The 19,488-nt window shown below is 38.0% G+C and overlaps 1 non-coding gene across 1 annotated transcript; it reads left to right on the top strand.

Annotated features, from left to right (window-relative positions):
* Positions 1-2,464: 2,464 nt before the first annotated feature.
* LOC141699217 (small nucleolar RNA R71) lies at positions 2,465-2,571 on the top strand. The gene has a single exon (XR_012565695.1). It is a non-coding gene; the product is annotated as a small nucleolar RNA R71 (small nucleolar RNA).
* The last annotated feature ends 16,917 nt before the right edge of the window (positions 2,572-19,488 follow it).

Here is a 19,488-nt window from a genome sequence, read left to right as displayed (position 1 = left end):
CTTTAATCATCAGGCATACCCCTGGAGGCCTTTTAGCTTTTCAAGGACATCCCCCTCCTTGACCGTCTCAAGGAGGGAATTCTTCAAAGAGTACCTGCAACAAATACATTAGTAAAAATAACCTCCATTGCTCCTCTCCGGGCAAGCTTTTTCCTGAAGTCACCATTAAGAACACATAAAACAAACACAGGACACGTACTAGAATATAGGGCGCGTCCTAACCCTCATTATACTTGCACCGTCCCCTCTAAACCATCATGCACAACATTTCACTTCCTATGACGCGTCATAGTTAAAGTAGGCGCGTCCTACAGTATCCATCGCCATAAAATCTCATCGGCCAAGCACTTTCATAAACATCGACGCGTCCATATTTCCCGGGCGCGTCCTTTCTTGACCATGCACTCATCTTACCTCGTAACATATCCCTCCCAAAATAGGCGCGTCCTCTTTAGCTGGACGCGTCCTAGTCCTCTTCAATGTAACACCGAGTTTAACTTGTAACCAGCCCGCGTTTGACCCAAGTCAATCCAGTGCCAAATTTTGGGCATAACAAAAATCACCCTCCGTTAAAGATTAGAGATTTCAACAGACAGAAGATGATTGTTCCTAAGCGTGTCTTGCAAGTACAAATTCTAAAAGATCTATATATCGTATCCTTATCGTTACTTCTCTACATATATAGTTATCAAAGAGCTAAAATTAAGCTTTCTAGATGGCGAACTAATCAATTTTCATTGTGTCAGTTATGTCAATACCTCTCTTGATCACTTTGTTTGGTCTTTATGGCCCCAACCATTTCTTCAGTAGTACCGGAAACATTATTCAGAACATTCAGCTCACAGTTGGAATGTATGGCAGATGCGAATTTTGGTTGCTCTGCACATGCTATTGGAATGTATAAAGGGATACATATCTGGTTCCTATCAGTTCACAAATGTTCTGTCATTTTTTTTATAGAGAACATAGGGGCTCTAGTGAGCTAAAAATCATAATTTCAATACTAGAGCTTAAAACAGTTGACTACAAAATTAAGCAATGAACTAGGGTTGCAATAAACGATCATTCTGATAAACAAGACACATGAGGCAAGAATATTTAACTAACATGAAATTGTCTCGAGGAATTATTACTATTGTGAAAGAAAAAACAAGCAAATAATTTTTACCAAAAAGTAATGATTATTACTAGCAAAATATAATCAACGATATACCTCTCAAAAGGCCTTAATTTTTCTGTAAGGTTTCACCAGTACACGGGCACCGGACATGAATTGAGGATTTCCTTTTTCTAGAATTTGCTTTACTGTCTCGGAAAAAACCCAAACAATCTCTTCTGCTGGCGAGGAATCCTAACATCGTGGACATGTCCAAAGTCATCAAGCTTCACTTTCTGAGATAGAATACCTTTCATAAATTTTGCATAACTAGGCATCTGCTCAAGAGCCTCAGCGAAAGGTATGTTCATATGAAGTTTCTTGAACACCTCCAGAAACTTCTCAAACTGCTTATCCGGTTTTTTCTTCTGCAGCCGCTTAGCAAAAAGGCGGTGGAGGATAGATCTGTTTCTCCTCTGTATTACCCTCAGGAGGAGTGTGCTCAACAGTTGTCTTCCTTGGTTCCACTTCTACTACCTGTTGCTCCACTTCTTCTTCAGCCCCAGCTTCTTCATTCGAAACTTGAGTTTTTTAGGGATTCGCAACCTTCTCTGACCTCAAAGTGATTGCCTTCACCTGCTCTTTAGCTTCCCTCTTTCCTGGTACTTCAGTGTCACTAGGTAGTGTACCAGGTTGACGATTTAGCAAGGCATTGGCAGTTTGTCCAATTTGATTTTCCCAGGTCTTGATAGAAACAACTTGGCTTTTGCACATAAGCTTCAACCCCTTTAATTCAGATTTTTCATTAGCTTGTTGCAGCTGAAGTTGCTGTCTTGGTGCATATTGCGGTTGCTGAAAACCAGGGGGTTGTACTTCTTAGCTGGGTAGTACTGATAAGACTGTTGAACCACATTCTGAGCGTTAATCCAGCTGAAATTAGGATGATTGCGGTTGTTAGGATGATAGGTGGATGGCACGGGTTATTGCGATCGCTGAAAGTTGCTCACGAACTGAGCTGATTCACTAGAAATAGCACACTGATCTGTCTCATGGGCACCAACACAAAACTCACAGACACTAATGATTTGATTAACTTCATAATTAGCCAAAGTGTCCACCTTCATCGTCAAAGCCTTAAGTTGGGCAACTATAGCAGTTGCTGCATCCAACTCCAGAAATCATGCTACTTTACCCTGAGTCAGTCTCTGGGAAGGATTCTGGTATTCATTAGCAGCCATCCGTTCAATTAATTCATAAGCTTCATTTTAGCTCTTAGCCCACAAGGCTCCTCTTGATGCTGCATCGAGCATGGGTCTAGAAGTAACACCCAATCCATTGTAGAAATAGTTTATAATAATCCAATCAGGCATGCCATGGTGTGGGCACTTCCTTAGCATCTCCTTATATCGATCCCAAGCCTCACACAGAGATTCTCCAGTTTGCTGAGCAAACTGAGTAAGAGCATTCCTGATTGCAGCAGTCTTCGCCATATGAAAGAATTTAGTGAGAAACTTTTGAGCAAGATCTTCCCAAGTAATGATACACCCTGGTGGTAGAGAATGTAACCAACACTTTGCTTTATCCCTCAGAGAGGAGTCGCAGCTTGATAGCATCTTCAGTCACACCATTGAACTTGAAAGTATCACAGATCTCGATAAAATCCCTGATGTGCATGTTGGGGACTTCTATAGGAGAACCCCCAAACTGAACTGAGTTCTGTATCATCTGAATCGTGCTTGACTTGATCTCAAAAGTGTTAGCCGAGTTGGCTGGTCTGATGATGCTTGACTGAATATCATTGATCTTAGGCTGAAAATAGTCCATCAAAGCCTTAGGATTTCTCGTTTGATCTCCCATCACTACTAAAACTGGTTCCTCGACTTGCTTTTCTTTTTCTACCTTCTCTTCATCCTCAACAACTTCCCTTCGAACCACAACAACTTCTTCCTCGGCTTGATCCAGATTTCTCTTACGAGACCGAGAACGTGTATGCATACACGCTCACTAAAGTACCTGAAATAAGACAAGTAAACAGATAAGTAATAATGTCCGTGTCAATGAACTTTAACGACCACTGATGGCAAACACATAAACTAAAAATTAACACCGAAGTCCCCGGCAGCGGCGTCAAAAACTTGTTAGTCGCTAAACACGCGCTAAAATACACGCAAGTATATGCGTTCGCAAGTAGTATAAGATTTGGATCAAATTCATTCCCACAGAGACTCTTTGGTTAATTTAATATGCACCTATGCAACAATGATATGGTTATTATCCAATGCTAAGACGATTAACAACTGAGATTGTTATAACTAAACTTAAGCTAACAATTATAACTAAGAGAATAAGAATGGTTGAATTAATATATATGAAAAACATGGGATTCTAACTTCATTAGATACTTCATTCAATAGCCTTTTTGTTCTTAACCTTAGCATGTAATGGTGATGACACTAATCAAATAACACTAAACTGATAAATGCCAACTTTCGTTGTACGAATACCATACTACCAGACATCCACAAAAGAGATAGAAGCTGAATAGACACCAATTATATTGAGACCCTATATGTCTATAGAATTTGACAACATAACGGTTTAATGCACAAGTTATCTATCGTGATTACATAGGGCAAGTAAGATGGTTAAAATTACCTACAAATCATGCATAACAAATACATGAACCTATGCTAGCATGGCAAGTTCTAAACCCTTAAATTTACTTTCGCTTCATTAAGAATTAACACGCTATTTTATAAGTTCGCGACACTCATAAGACAAATAAGCACAACCAATACTCGGTTACAATTACCACACACTAAGGCATCGAAACAAATCAACTAAAGAAATCCATAAATAAATCCGTTAGAACCCCACGATAACGATTAGCCCATGATCGGACTCATCATCAACGTGGGTTCCGATGAAAGCATAGTATAATAAACGTAGTCTTTATAAACGAATAATAAACAAAGTACGAATCAAGAGTATAAGTTCAAGAATAAGAAAACTAGCATCCAACGTTATAACTTAAACAAAGAATCACAAGTTAAAACTAGATCTTCTTCGCCTTGGTTAAATTGTGCTAAAACGGTCTTCTTACGCCTTCTCTTTGTGCTCTAGTATGTCTTTTTATAAAAAATGAGCTTATTTATGTATATATAGCAGCCCCATGCAGATTAGAAATCTTCTGGATCAAAAGCCCAATAGAATCAGGATTTCTTTTCTCGACCAGGCGCGGGCGCGCTGGGCTTCTAGACTTTGAGTGCGGGCGCGCTGGGCTTCTGGACTTTGAACGCGGGCGCGCGCTATCACAGTGCGAGCGCGATGACCTCCTGGCTAAAATTCTGACTTTTTTATTTTTCCTTGCTGATTTAAGCTGATCTTCCACGAGCTTTTATTCCAACACCTTCCTAACACCAAATTAGCACCAAAATAATGCTAATTCACTTGATTACCTGGAGAATGCCTGAAAATGCAAAAACACTAGAAAATACATTAAAACACCAACAACTTGAGTACAAATACTACAATTCAAAGTTATACGGAGCGTAATAAAGTGTCATAAATGCCACTCAACAAGGTATCTAACTGTCTAATGATTGCATCAACTACATAATGTATATAAACTAGACTTTTATTGTTTTACTGATTAAATTTTAATTTTCAGATTTGGATGCTGTTATGGAGGTGGATGAGAATCAGAATACATAGATATTTCCGGTAGTGTCTCTTTACCTACAAAAATAAAAGTGAACAATGCTATATAAGTCTTCTTATTGAACTTTGAAATTATGGCAAATTAAAAAGAGAGGGACTCTTAAATAACATATGTTCTCTATTATACTTTTTAATTTATATATTTAATTCTCCTTAGTAAATGTTTAGTAATTTATTTTGTTTATCAATTGGCTATTGCAGACTAAATGCTAGGGACCAGGTCTTGTTGAACATGAAGGATCAAGATTAGATCGTTGTCTTAGCGTTCTACTGTGAACTTTTAAATTTTAATGACGTGTATCATAAAGATATAGTTTATGAAGAAGTTATCTATATTTTAACATTTAAGATATGTAATTTGATTATATTTGGGCACTAAGTAGTATCAAGTATGTATGAATTTGACATTGTTTTTATGCCACTACAAGTGTTCAATCTTATTCATGGATGGTTATTTGTTACATTATTTTCTAATATTTAGGTGTCTATTATGGTTAAAAACCAAAACCGACCAGACCAAACCGTTTAATTCCGGTCTGGTTTGGTCCGATCTCAGTTTTCTAACGGTGTGGTCTGGTTTAGTATATGATCAAACCGTTATATATGGGCTGGTCTGGTTCGATGGTTAAAAACTGACAAAACCGACTATTGCACAGCCCTAATGGTGGTCAATGCCAATGGTCGTGCTTTGACCTATTTGGTCATGTAGTCGATAGCCACAATACAGTACTTTGATTGTTTGGTGCTAGTTGGTAGAAATCCTACAATATACACTGCTCATATGGTGAAGGGTATGGGGCTAAAAACCGAAACCATCTCCTCTGGGGGCTGCTTTGGGACAGTGTTGAAGAGCTGACACAGTTTGCATTTCTTTACATATGAATGCACATCGGCTCGCATCGTCGGTCAGTATAACCCTTATCCGAGGATCTTAAAGGCGAGAGCTCAACCAGAGAGGTGTTCGCCGCAGATTCCCTCATGAACCGTCTCCAGAGCCAATTTTTGCTCTTCAGTATCCAGACATCAAAGTAGAGGTGATGAGGCAGATCTCCGACAAAGTTTTCCACTGATGAGGCGGATCTCCGGTAAAGTTTACCACTGATGATAATTTTGTGCTTCTTTTTTGCTCAATGGTAGGCTTCCCTTTTCTAGAAAAACTCGGAAGTGAGTCATCCATGTCACTACTTGGTGGATTTCCATACATTACTTCTTATCAATCGAGGGGGCTTTGACTTCGGTAAGATAAATTGAACCAGTGAGGCTCTGTGTTTCGGCTGAGGCTAGGCGGGACAAAGCATATGCTCGGTTATTATCTTCCCTGCCTATATGACCTAACTCAAAAGATTACAAGAACAATGATGTTTCTCGTACCTTAGCAGCATAGGCACGGGTCCAAGGATCCTTCTGCTCATATTCTTCGAAAAAATGTTTCATTACAGCATAGAGTCACTGAACACCCTCATATGCTTTACCTCAAGGTTCTTCGCCAACCCCATTCCGGATAATTAGGCCTTATATTCCGCCCCATTGTTGGTGTGGGGGAAAGTAAATCAGATAGCTTGACAAATCTTGAACCCATCAGGTGAGGAGAGGATGAGCCCTTCTTCATACTTTAAACCGACTACTGATCTATATACAAAGAGCTTCAATTTCCCTGTGAACAAATAAGCCGCTCTTCGGGTGTCAGGTGCTTCGGCCCGAAAAAGGTTGGCTTCAATGCCCCTTGCGCTGACCATATAGCCCAAGAATTTTCCACTGGCCACTCCGAACATGAACTTGCTTGGATTGATTTTCAAGTTATTTTTCCATAGGGTCTCAAAGCATTCAGGAAGATCGTCCACATGATCTCTGAAGAAGGATTTGACTATCATGTTTTCTACATAACATTCAATATTTCTGATGATCTGTTCTTTGAAGATCTTATTGATCACCGTCGAAAGGTTACTCTTGCATTCTTCAGAATGAAGGGCATTTTCATATACACATATGTTCCTTTCGGTGTGATAAAGGAAATCTTCAGAATATCTGCGACATTCATAGAAATTTGATAGTAGCCGGAGAAGGCATCAAAGAAGCTTAAAACTTGGTATCTAGCATTAGCGTCTATCAGTTGATCGACGCTTGATAAAAGGGTTGTGGTCCTTCGAACAAGTCTTATTCAAGTTGGTGTAGTCCATACACATTATCCATTTGTTGTTTGCCTTTTAACCACCACTACATTAGCCAACTAGTCTAGGTATTCAATTTATTCGATAAACTTAGCCTCTTGAAATTACAACTTCAGCCTCAATGACCTTTTATCGTTCTAAGGTGAATGTTTTTTTCCTCTTCTTTACAGGCTTGGCCTCAGACTTCACATGAAGGCAATGCTTGGCTGTCTTGGGATCTATCCCAGGCATATCTTTGGGCCCCAATACGAAGACATCATGGTATTGCCTCACCACCACTATGACTTTCTCTTTCAGGTCAGATTCCATACTTTTCCCTATACAGACTATCTTTCCTGAACATTCGGCATAGAGTTCAACTTCTTCTACTTCGGCTGCGCGCTCAGCAATTGGACAAGATAGGCCAGTACCAAATTTCTCGAGTTCAATGTTCAACAATGTTTGTTCCTGCTAGGTCTGGCCTCCAAATGCTTTCTTTTTCCATTGTTATCATCCGCTTCGCACTCATGATCTTTATCAAGGTCCTCAAGCATGATGATTCTAGCTATTTTTCTAGTCTCCCGTCATTTCTCCGACCCCTTTTTTAGTTAGGAATTTCAATTTGAGATGGGGGTTGACTCTATGGCTTCGAATGTGGACAAAAATGGTCGTCCGAGAAGCACATTTTAGGGGCTTTCTACCCTCACAATGTAAAATTTCACCTATTTTTCACAATATAGGGCATTTTACCGATAATAACGGGTAAAGTTATCATACCTTCACATGGTAAATGTTGTCCATCGAAGGCCTGGAGGGGTGACTCATGGCAGGGTTCCATGTGCTCTCCATCCAAGTTCATCTTGGTATATGTTCGGTGCAATTAGATGTTGGCCGAAGTACCTCCATCTACCAACACCTTCCAGATCTTATTTTATTTGATGACTGGGTGAATAATCAATGGGTCCTCATGGGGATATATGACATCTTCATAATCTTCTTCGGTGAAGGAGAGAGGCATCAGCTGTCTAGTAGGGTTGAATTAATAAAATTATAGACTGACGAGCGTACTTTTTTCTGGTATTTTTTCTGTCAAGGATGAAGGCGCTGCCCCTAGAAATTGTATTCACCTCTCTCTGATATCTTTCTTCGGGCTCTCTATTTCTTGCTTCGTTCGACCCCATCTTATCCTTTAGGTCCCTTACAAACTTATTCAGTTCTCCGGCTTTGATCATCCTTTTAATTAACCTCTTCAGATGAAAACATTCATCAGTATTGTGTCCCTTATACTGATGGTAATCGCAATACTTATCTGCATTATTCTTGTGATCTGCCATTTCCATCTTGGATGGCCAGAAGAAGCCGGGTTTACCCTTAATCTCATGGAGAATCTCTTCGCCTTTCCACTCCTTGATCGGTTTACTTCTTATCATTACCCCAATGATCATCCCTTCGATCTCTGTTGGACCCTCGGGAGTATTCGTAGCGACTCGACTGTCGGCCACGATCCTCTCTTTCGAAAGGATCGATGTGATTAAGGGGGAGATATGTGAGCCTTTCAGTATGGGCCTAGGAGAGCCAGAAATCCAAAAGGATTTTAGTATGGGTTAAGGGAACCAAATCACACAATCAGGAGACAGATTCGGTAGGTGTCGACCCCGATGTCTGAAAGGAAGATTGTTAGGAGTTGTCCCATATCATTTATGGGAGGGGAAAATTGCTAGTTTATAAGAAGCCACATAATTCCATTAGTGTGAGGCCTTTTAAGAGTGACCAAAAAACAAATCCGTGCGGGCTCAAGCCCAGAACGGATAATATTATACTAATATGAGTTAGGCTTGCTCGCGGCCCAACAATTGGTATCATAGCTTCAGGTTATAATGGTTCATAACAATCTTGATGGACTTCCAAAATGGACCTAGAAAGCGGCAGATGGGCTACTTTAGTATGGCTCAGATGGAGGCATGTGAGCTTTTCAGTATGGGCCTAGGAGAACGATAAAGCAATAAGGATTCTATTATATGTTAAGGGGGACATATCACACAATTAGGAGGCACATTCGATAGGTATCGAGCTTAATGTGTGAAAGGGCCATTGTTCGGAGTTGTTCCACATCGTTTGTGGGAGGGGGAAATTGCTAGTTTATATGCACCCAGATAATTCCATTAGTATGAGGCCTTTTGGGAGTGACCTAAAAATAAATCTATGCAGGCGATTGCCCAGAGCAGACAATATCATACTAATATGGAGTTAGGCTCGCACACAGCCTAACAATTGGTATCAGAGTTTTCAGGTTATAACGATCCATAACAAATTTGATGGGCTTTCATAATGGAACTAAGAAGAGGCAGATGAGCTACCCCAATATGGGCTAGAGGAAAAGGAAGGTGGGCCTTCCAGTATAGGCTTAGGGGTGGCAGAGAGCCTAATAGACTTCCATCTTAGGTTGAGGGGGATCGGGATCACACAATCAAGAAGCAGGTCCGACAGGTGTTGAGCCCAATATGTGTGTGAAGGAGGAGATTGTTGAGAGTTGTCCTATATTATTTTTGGGAGGGGCAGATTGCTAGCATATTAACAACTAATTAACTCTCTTAGTATGAGGCCTTTTGGGATATGCCTAAGAATAAACCCGTGCGGACTCGGCCTAAAGCGGATAATACCATAATAATATAAAATTAGTCTTGTTTAATAAGCTCAACATGTTTTTATTAGATAAAAAGGTAGCAGGAGGGAGGGAGGGTGTTGAGTGGCATTTATGACACTTTATAACGCTCCATTAAACTCTGAATTGGTGTATTTGTACTCAAGTTGTTGGTGTTTTAATGAATTTTCTAGTGTTTTTGCATTTCAGGTATTAATCCAGAATTCAGGTGAATTAGCATTGCTTTGATGCTAATATGGTGTTAGGATGGTGTCCAAGAAATAAAGGCTCCTGAAGACCACTTCATTGCAGCAAGAAAATAAGGCAATTTCAGTTTTTCCAGAAGACCGGCGCGCCCGCACTATGCTAGCGCGCGACCGCGCCAGAGAAGCAGAATGTCAGCGCGCCCACGCTGGTGAAGCGCGCGGCCGTGCCAGGTCGGAATTCCAGATTCCTGTTTCAAATAGAAGACTATTTTTCTGGGCTTTTGGATTAATTGTGTTGCTATTTAAAGACAACAAAAAGACATTTTTCATAACGGAGCTTAAGGAGAAGACGACAAGAAGACCTATAGCACAATTCAATGAAGGCGAAGAAGATCTAGTTTATTCTTGTGAATCTTTGTTATAAGTTGTAATCTTGAATGCTCGTTTCTTGTTTTGTTGAACCTAATACTCTGGATTACGTACTTTGTTTATTATTTGTTTTATAAAGACTACGTTTATTATACCATGCTTTCATCGAAACCCACGTTGATGATGAGTCCTGTTATTCCCTAACAATACAACAAGAATTACAAAAGGGGGGGGTTGAATGTAATTCTGGCTTCTTTTCTAGATTTTAAAACAGTTCTAACTTAATACATATAACAATGTTTGATTTGCTGTAGTGTGAAATAAAAAGATAATTGAAATCAAGACACTAAGTAATAAAACACAAGCTATTAGGTCTCAATATGTTTGTAGAAGGGGGGTTGAATACAAACAATACCGTTTAATCGAATAAAATGCGGAATAAAAAAGTGAAACAAAATTCAAGTTAAATAAAACTATTATTAAACTTGAAAGGTGTTACAACAACGGTATCATTTACAAGGGATTAATCTCAAATCAATTATTACAAATCTAGAATAAATTCGACATGAACTTTTTCTATTTTTGCAATAAAAAGATCAAATGCTAAAAGCGATTTGAGATTAAGTTCTAGGGATTTCGATCTGCTAGATAGTTACACAAGAACAAGAAAAGTATTTCTAGTGGATTGGATTTAACAATAAATACTAGAAATAAATGATCTGTGAAATTTGCAATAATTTCTCTGCAGGTTTTCTTTTTGTTCTGTGTTCTTCTGTATGATATTCAATGCTCTGCTCTACGGAATGATCTGCTTCTGTTTGTTTAAGTAAACAAATCACTTGAATTGAATCAGCAAGACATTCGGCAAGACAATAAAAAATGAACTAGCAAGACAATCCTTTTAACTGGTAGAACTATCAGTAGGACAATCCAGAAAGACTTGGAAAGACTTTCGGTATGACAATCCAATTGTCATACCAGTTCAAGTTTGTTTTTGCTGATTTTCTTTTTGAATATTATTCCAAAATCATTTCTGAAAAATGCATAATATTAATTCAGAATTAATTAACCAATTAATTCAATTAATCAATAAATTAATCTTTGCAGATTTAATTTATTTTCTTAATTAAATTATATGACTTAATTAATTAATAGAGAATTAATACCAATCTTGAACAACAACCATTCTTCTGAAAATCTTCTGAAAATCATTGTCAATTACGAGTCAATTCCACCACATCAATGTTGACACTCGATGTACTATCTGGTTCATGAGTGACTAACTTCCGTGACGTTTCTTCATGCCTTGACCTTGATACTCTTGATTTTCTTCAGACTAAATCCTTGTAATTAATTGATACCCTGACAAGATCTCTGTCACTTGATTAAATCCACAATCTTGATTTATATCACTGAGGCTTGATCAATTGCTTGAGCTTCTTCCAGTGAATTAAGTCATCAAGTCTGTAGATGAACAATGGTACTTAATCCTTTGACATATGTTACTTTGAGAGATCTCTCTGACGATAGAACCACTATTTACTTGTTACATCCTTATTTGAGTAGAGTTAAATCCTCGAATAAACAAATAGGCTATGACATATGCCTTTCAATCTCCCCCTATTTGTTTGTTAGACAATAACAACAAATACCTAGAGTATAACTCAACTAAAAAATAAGAAAAAGATATAAACAATAATGCAAAGTAAATAGCAGAATAGTTCTGGATTATATCTAACATTTTCCAGATTCCAAAAGAAATTTACAAGTGAATACAAGATAGATGTTCCTCTAGCCTGAACATGTAACTACATCAGTCTATCTTGATTCATAAAGCTCTAATCATATTACATTGAGTTTTGAGCTATTGAATTCAGCTGTCTTCTCTTCCGACTTCACCTTCTTCCAAATCTTGAAGCAACTCCTTGTCAAAGACACGATCCTTTTCTGAAGTGAAGATGTCTGGCCTGACTGGTTGAACTCCAACTGTCTTTAGCTTATTCTTGAGTTGATTGTACCTTTTAATATTCTTTTCCCAATAAGCTTGAATCAAATCAGCTGCTTGAGTTTTCAACATGGATGAATATCCAACAGTTCTTAGGTGATGTTCCATCCAGACCAGATGCTTAGCTGAGTAGTCTTTAAGAGATTGTGAATCGAGCTGGAAGATTTGAAGACAGTCAGACTTAAAGAATCTTACCTGATGAGGATTGTTGACCACTTGAGGACTAGCCCTGCTGGCAAACTGTTTGAGTGTTTCTCTAAGAACTTCATTCAATTCTGAGCTTCTTTTGACTTTGTTGAGAAGAACCCAAGTCTCTGACAAAGAACGATTCTCAAACAGATGAAGTGACACCTTGAAAGATCCTTCGCTCTGACAATATACAAATATGCTCATCTCATTTAGGGATCTGTCAAAGGCAGCTATGATCCTTGAGACTTCAGTCTTTATAGCATTCATGTACATGTCATTGTTTGGATTAGAGATCTCCAGCTTGTCCAGAAGATGTAGAAACTGCCTATCATTGTTTGTGCTCAACTGAGGCATATCAAGTACTCTCCTAGCTTCATCCCATTTTTCACCAATCTTCAGTCTGACATCTCTTCTCCTTTCCCGAGCTTTAATATCATGAAGACGTTGCTTTTGAAGAGTTTCTGTTCTTTGTATGTCTTTCCTCATGTCAATGATCTGGGATACCTTTTTGAGTTCAGCTTCTTTTCTTTTCATCTCTGACTGCTGCTGCTGAAACTCTTTCTCAAACAGAGGATCCACTGGAGCTTCCTCTTCCCATTCTCCAAAATCACTTTCCTCCTCAGCTTCAAAGAAACCATCTTTATCTTCCAAGACTGGTTCAGTGAGAACGTCATAAATATCAAAGTCATCCTGTTCTCCACTATAGTAGATATCATCAGGCTTCCCTGTGCCTCCAGCAGACGACTCTTTTTCTTTTCCCTTTTCACTTCACCCTTTCTTCTCCCCCTTAGTTGAGGAATCTTCTACAGACTTTCCCTTAGATCCTCCATGACCTTCATCACCTCCCGAGCCTGAGCCTCCACCAGACGACCCTTCAAAGAAAGTTCTTTGTTCTTCATTAGGGCAGTGAGAATTTTTGATCATGAAGTACAAGTGCTTCATCCCTTCATTCAGATGTTCCATACCCGTCTCTATCTTCAGAAATCTGGAGGAATCCAGTGAATGATTCATTTCAACTAAGTCTTCAAGAGAAGTCATTCTTGTATGTAGAGAGCAGAAGTTTGAAATGTCGTCAGCTGATAACGTTGGAGATGCCTGGATTGAGTTTAGTTTCGGTACAACAGATGTCTTCAAATCTGATATTTCAGTCCTGATGAGAGCCAACTGATTATTGACAGAGGTGGAAGAAGAAGACCGTTCAACCACTTGTGCTTTGAATGATTGAGCTTCAGCCTGACTTTTTGCAAGTTGTTCCTTGAGATCAGCAATTTGAGCTAACAGATTTTCAGTGTTTGTGTCTGTGTGTGCGCTCACCTGAATATCTCTCCTGTTTGATTCACTCAACTCACGTGCATGTGTATCTTTCAATATAATTGCTCGTGAGGAGTCTTCCAGATGCTGATCTTCTGTACCTGCATTTAAAATCACCCTAGCCTCTTCAAGAGAGGTCAGTGGTGGTGCAATGGGAATTCGCGAGTCCCGATCCTCAGTCAAACCTATCATTTCATGTGAAATAGATGTCTGAATTGCTTCAGGGATAAATTGACCGAGTTGCCCTCCACTTTCTCCAGATAAATCTGCGAGTGGAGAATCCCGTGAGGGAGCCAGAGGTGTTGGATCTGGGAGGGGAGAAAATGACTCTATTAAAGGTGGCTGAGAGTCAGATTTTCCCTCAAAAGCATGTGACTGCTCTTCTGCCGTAACTATGGCAGGCACTGTAACCGACTCAATGTGCACTCCTCGCTCCATGTCCTGAGTATCATCTACTGGTCTGTATGCTTCCATTGTGAGTAATGGAATTGTGCTTGACTCAGTACAGGATGCCATGACCCTATGGTGAATTTCAATAGATTCATCCTGTTGAGAGAATGTTTCTAGTAACTGTTCAGTGGACATTTCAAAGTCCGTGTCTTGTTAAGAGGACAAGGATGGGCTTTCAGATGCCTCAGTAAATGTTCTCCTTTTCTTGGGTGGAGCCAGAGCTGAGGGTTCATTCACATCCACTAACAAACTACTTCCTACTAACCTTCTAGGCAACATTTTAGACAGTGGGGGAGAGGTTGAGATGGTTTGTGACTCTGTGTTTGGCTCTATGACCTGGGATTGAAGCTGTGGTTCTACAACTTCATGGTCAGTCCTATCAACCACTGGGGATCTTTCAACAGAAGTAGAAATAGGTTGAGTTTGAGGAATTATTACCTGTAGAGGAAGAGCATCTGATGTTTGAGCCTGGGTGGTTTGAACCACTGGAGGTTGAGCTTGCTGTTCATGACCGGGAAGGTTGAAGATAGGTAAAGGAATATAAGTGGCCATGAAAGCTGATACACGTACTGGAACTTGCATGAATTTAAAAGTTGTGTCTTGGCGGGTGTAAATCTTTTTGCTTACAGGAGGGGTTCGGTTACTGAGGAGTTAGCAAAAAGGGCTTTATGCTCAGGTGAGAGAATATGTTCTGCTATGAGCATGAGAAAACGAGCATAGTAACACGAGACCCTACGATTTGTAGAATGATCACGTAAAGCAGTAGTGAGACGTCCTAAAAGAATGGGTAAAAGTAGTTTGCCAAAATTGATCCTTTGATTGAAAACAACCGCAAGACCAATATACTGCAGAGTGGAAGTGATGTTGTGAAAGTTGGATTTAGTGCAGTTGGTAAACACTTTAGAAAGTGTATCGAAGAAAATGTCCCATTCAGAAACCAAATTGGATTTAGACAACTTGGTTAAATTAATCACCCCCTGATAGTGAATAGCATGGAAAATGTTTGAAATATCATTTTCAGAGGGCAAATTACAGAAATTGTCCATAAGAAAATTTAACGCTCGATTGACGACTATTTCATCAACTACATACTGTGTGTTTGCCACAGTGAATGAAAAAAATTTAAAATCATCGGCCACAGTAGAGGTTGTGCAAATCAGTCTGAGCAGATCAACATTTAAAATCACATTTGATTTAATAGCAGAGCTAACAATCGAATGGTCATTTAAAAATCTAATCCACGGCTTAAATTTTTCTACATCACATTTATCTGGATTAAAATAACCAACAAGATTATGCGAAACAATTTGGAAATTGAGAGCCATTTTAAAAATAATAATAAGACACACACTTTCAGAATTTTAAGAGTAATATTAAGAAAATTCGAATTAATTAAATTAATTTAACAATTCAAATTAAATCAATTATATTCGAAAAATTTAGAAAGAAATGTATCTCGTTAAAGTTCTTAACTCACAAAAGCAGATTTGAAAAACGCACAAGACACCAAACAAAATCAAAATAAAAATACCCAAAATCAAACAAACATAAACTGAATTTTTTTAACAAAAAATCGACAGCACTTCTGTATGTATATACGTGTATGTATATATCACATGAGTGATGATTTTTGTATGCTGAGTAAAAACTCGAGCAGTGAAGACAAGGAAGCAGTTTTGAGTTTGATCGAATAGAGAGAGAGAGAGAGAGAAATAAGAGAGAAAAATTGAAAGACTGTTGGAATTTTTAACAAAAACTGAATGAATTAGAAAACAAAACAGGAAAAAAACATTAAGTAGATAATTGGTATGACAATTCGGGATAGTCTTACCGATTGTCATACCGATAGTCATACCTGGCAAATTGAGAAGACAAAAACAAAACAAAACAAAACAAAACAAAAAAATAGTAAAAATATATAACTGGTATGATAATCTGATAGTCATACCGATTGTCATACCAGTACAAAATAAAACATAAAATATCTGATATTAATTTTATTACTGGCATGACAATCAATAGTCATACCGATTGTCTTGCTAGTTATAAAATTAAACTGATTTAAAAATAAACATGTATTTGTACTGGAATGACTTTCAGCAAGACAATTTCAATTGTCTTGCCGATTGTCATTCTAGTATAAACTAAATTACATATTTATATAAATATACTGAAATGACTTTCAGCAAGACAATTTCAATTGTCTTGCCGATTGTCATTCAAGTATAAACTTAACACAAACAAACAAATATATATATATATATTTAATAATTAAAATAAAAAATGTTTTTAACAAAAACAAATACAAACAGTTTTTAACAAAAACATAACATATATATATATATAAACAAAATTACAGAATAGTACAATAAATACTAATATAGATATGGCAGAAAATATTTACACAAATAAAATATTTCAGAGATAATAATATTTTCAGTCCAAAAATAGATTTCTTTTGAATTTTAGCAAATAAAATTCATAGACAAATATTTTTAGAGAAAATAAAATATTCCGAGACATTAAAATTAACAAGTTGAGTAAATAAATAAGATAAGATAATAAAAATTACATAGAAATAAGCAAGAAATTTTGGAAAATGATAAAATAAATTTGCAAATGAATTTTTCATTTATGAAAAATTCATTTGTAAATTCACTCAAGAACAGATTTCAGATATTCACACGTTTAATCACTAAAGCTATTCAACATACCCAATTTACCAACTAATTTGGTAAATGTGGATTCATCAAGAGGTTTAGTGAAAATATCTGCTATTTGTTCTTCTGTTGGAACAAAAAATAGTTCAACAGTACCATTCATGACGTGCTCTCTAATAAAATGATACCTGATGTCAATGTGCTTGGTCCTTGTATGCTGCACAGGGTTGTTGGTGATGGCTATTGCACTTGTATTGTCACATAGAATAGGTATTTTGTTCAATACATAGCCATAGTCCCGTAGCTGATTCCTAATTCACAAGATCTGAGCACAACAGCTTCGAGCAGCAATATATTCAGCCTCGGCCGTTGAATTTGAAACTGTTTGCTGTTTCTTGTTGTACCATGAGACTAGTCTGCTACCTAGGAATTGACAACTCCCTGAGGTGCTTTTCCTATCAACTAAACTTCCTGCGTAATCTGAATCTGTATATCCAACAAGGTTAAAACCAGATTCTTTAGGGTACCAAATACCTAGATTTGGTGTTCCCTTAAGATATCTTAAGATTCGTTTAACAGCAAAGAGATGAATATCTCTAGGATCCACTTGGAACCTTGCACATAAGCATGTAGCATACATAATATCTGGTCTACTTGCAGTAAGATAGAGTAACGAGCCAATCATACCTCTGTAGCTTGTGACATCTACCTTAATGGAGTTTTTACATGGTCCAAGCTTGACAGCTATAGTTGACGGAGTCCTTGCTGATGCAGAATCCTCTAGATTGTACTTTTTGAGGAGTTCCTTGAGATACTTGGATTGACAAATAAGAGTTCCATCTAACCTTTGATTTACTTGCAATCCAAGAAAGAACTTCAGCTCTCCCATCATGCTCATTTCAAATTTGCTGTGCATTAACTTGGCAAATCTCTTACAGAAATTATCATTAGTAGACCCAAATATTATATCATCCACATAGACTTGGACTAATATTGTATCATTCTTATGCTTTTTAGAAAAGAGAGTTTTATCTATGACACCTCTAATAAAGCTATTTTCAATAAGAAATTCAGAGAGAGTGTCATACCATTTTCTCGGAGACTGTTTGAGTCCATAGATAGCCTTGAAAAGAAAGTAGACAAAATCCAAATGATCTGGATCTTCAAAACCAGGAGGTTGCTCTACATATACCTCTTCATCCAGCTTTCCATTCAGAAAGGCACTCTTGACATCCATTTGATAAACTTTAAAGTTAGAGAATGCTGCAAATGCCAGAAATATCCTGATGGCCTCTAGTCTAGCCACTGGAGCATAGGTTTCATCATAATCAATGCCTTCAGCTTGAGAATACCCTTTAGCTACCAATCTTGCTTTGTTTCTTGTAACCACACCATCTTCATCTAGTTTATTCCTGAATACCCACCGAGTACCAACAACTTTCTTGTGTGTAGGTTTAGGTACCAGTTTCCAGACTTGTTGATGTTCGAACTGATTGAGTTAATCTTGCATAGCAATCACCCAATCTGGATCAGTCAGTGCTTCCTCAATCTTCTTAGGTTCCATCTCAGAAAGAAATCCTGAGAACAGACACTCATTTTGAGTAGCACATCTAGTTCTGACTCCAACATCTGGATCACCAATAATCAACTCAAAAGGATGAGCTTTATTCCAGACAGTCTGTCTTGGAAGATTTGATCTTGATGATTCGCCTTGAAATTCATTGGGATGTTGTGTCCTACTAGTTGATCCTTCAGCATCTCCCCCTGAGTTGTTGCCATGTTGACTTGAAGATTCTCCGTCAGTAGCAGTGGTATCTCCATTATTGCCAAAGTTTCCATCACCATTACCTTGAGTATCATCATGATTAACAGGTTCTTCACCAGCAACAACCTCAGTTTCTTGACCATGTTCTGATTCTGAATCTGACATATCATCAAACTTCAGTTTCTCAGACGGATCTTCAGTTTGGATATTAGGGAGTTTAGTGTCATCAAATGTAATATTGACACTTTCAGTTACTTTGTGTTGATCAATGATATACACTCTGTATGATCTTCTTCCATATCCAACAAAAATACCCTCATATGCCTTTGCCTCGAATTTACCACGACGATCATCTCCATCCTTGAGCACGAAGCATCTGGCACCAAATACATGAAAGTATTTGATAGAAGGTTTCTGTTCATTCAAAATCTCATAAGGAGTTTTCATGAAGTCTTTGTTGATTAGAGTTCGATTCTGAGTATAACATGCAGTATTGACAGCTTCAGCCCAAAAGTACATTGGAAGACCTGATTCACTTAACATCGTTCTTGCAGCTTCAATCAATGTACGATTCTTCCTTTCTACCACTCCATTTTGCTGAGGGGTTATAGGAGCTGAAAATTTTCTGGTAATCCCTTTGTCTGTACAGAATCCATTGAGAAGTGAATTCTTGAATTCGGTTTCATTATCTGACCTTATTGCTCTAACAGGGACATTAGAATCTAACTCGATCAACTTGATATGATCAATCATAACTTGTGGTGTTTCATCCTTAGAGTGAAGGAATAAGACCCACGTATACTTGGAATAGTCATCAACTATCACAAGACAGTAACACTTCTTTGACATCGAAAGGACATTAACTGGTCCAAATAAATCCATGTGCAATAATTGCAGAACACCAGTTATGAAAGATGTGTCAGTGCCTC

Source organism: Apium graveolens, chromosome 11 (genome assembly GCF_009905375.1).
Source record: "Apium graveolens cultivar Ventura chromosome 11, ASM990537v1, whole genome shotgun sequence".
NCBI lineage: Eukaryota > Viridiplantae > Streptophyta > Magnoliopsida > Apiales > Apiaceae > Apium > Apium graveolens.
The sequence above is the reverse complement of the archived record's forward strand: the minus strand, read 5'-3'. Positions and strand labels throughout refer to the sequence as shown.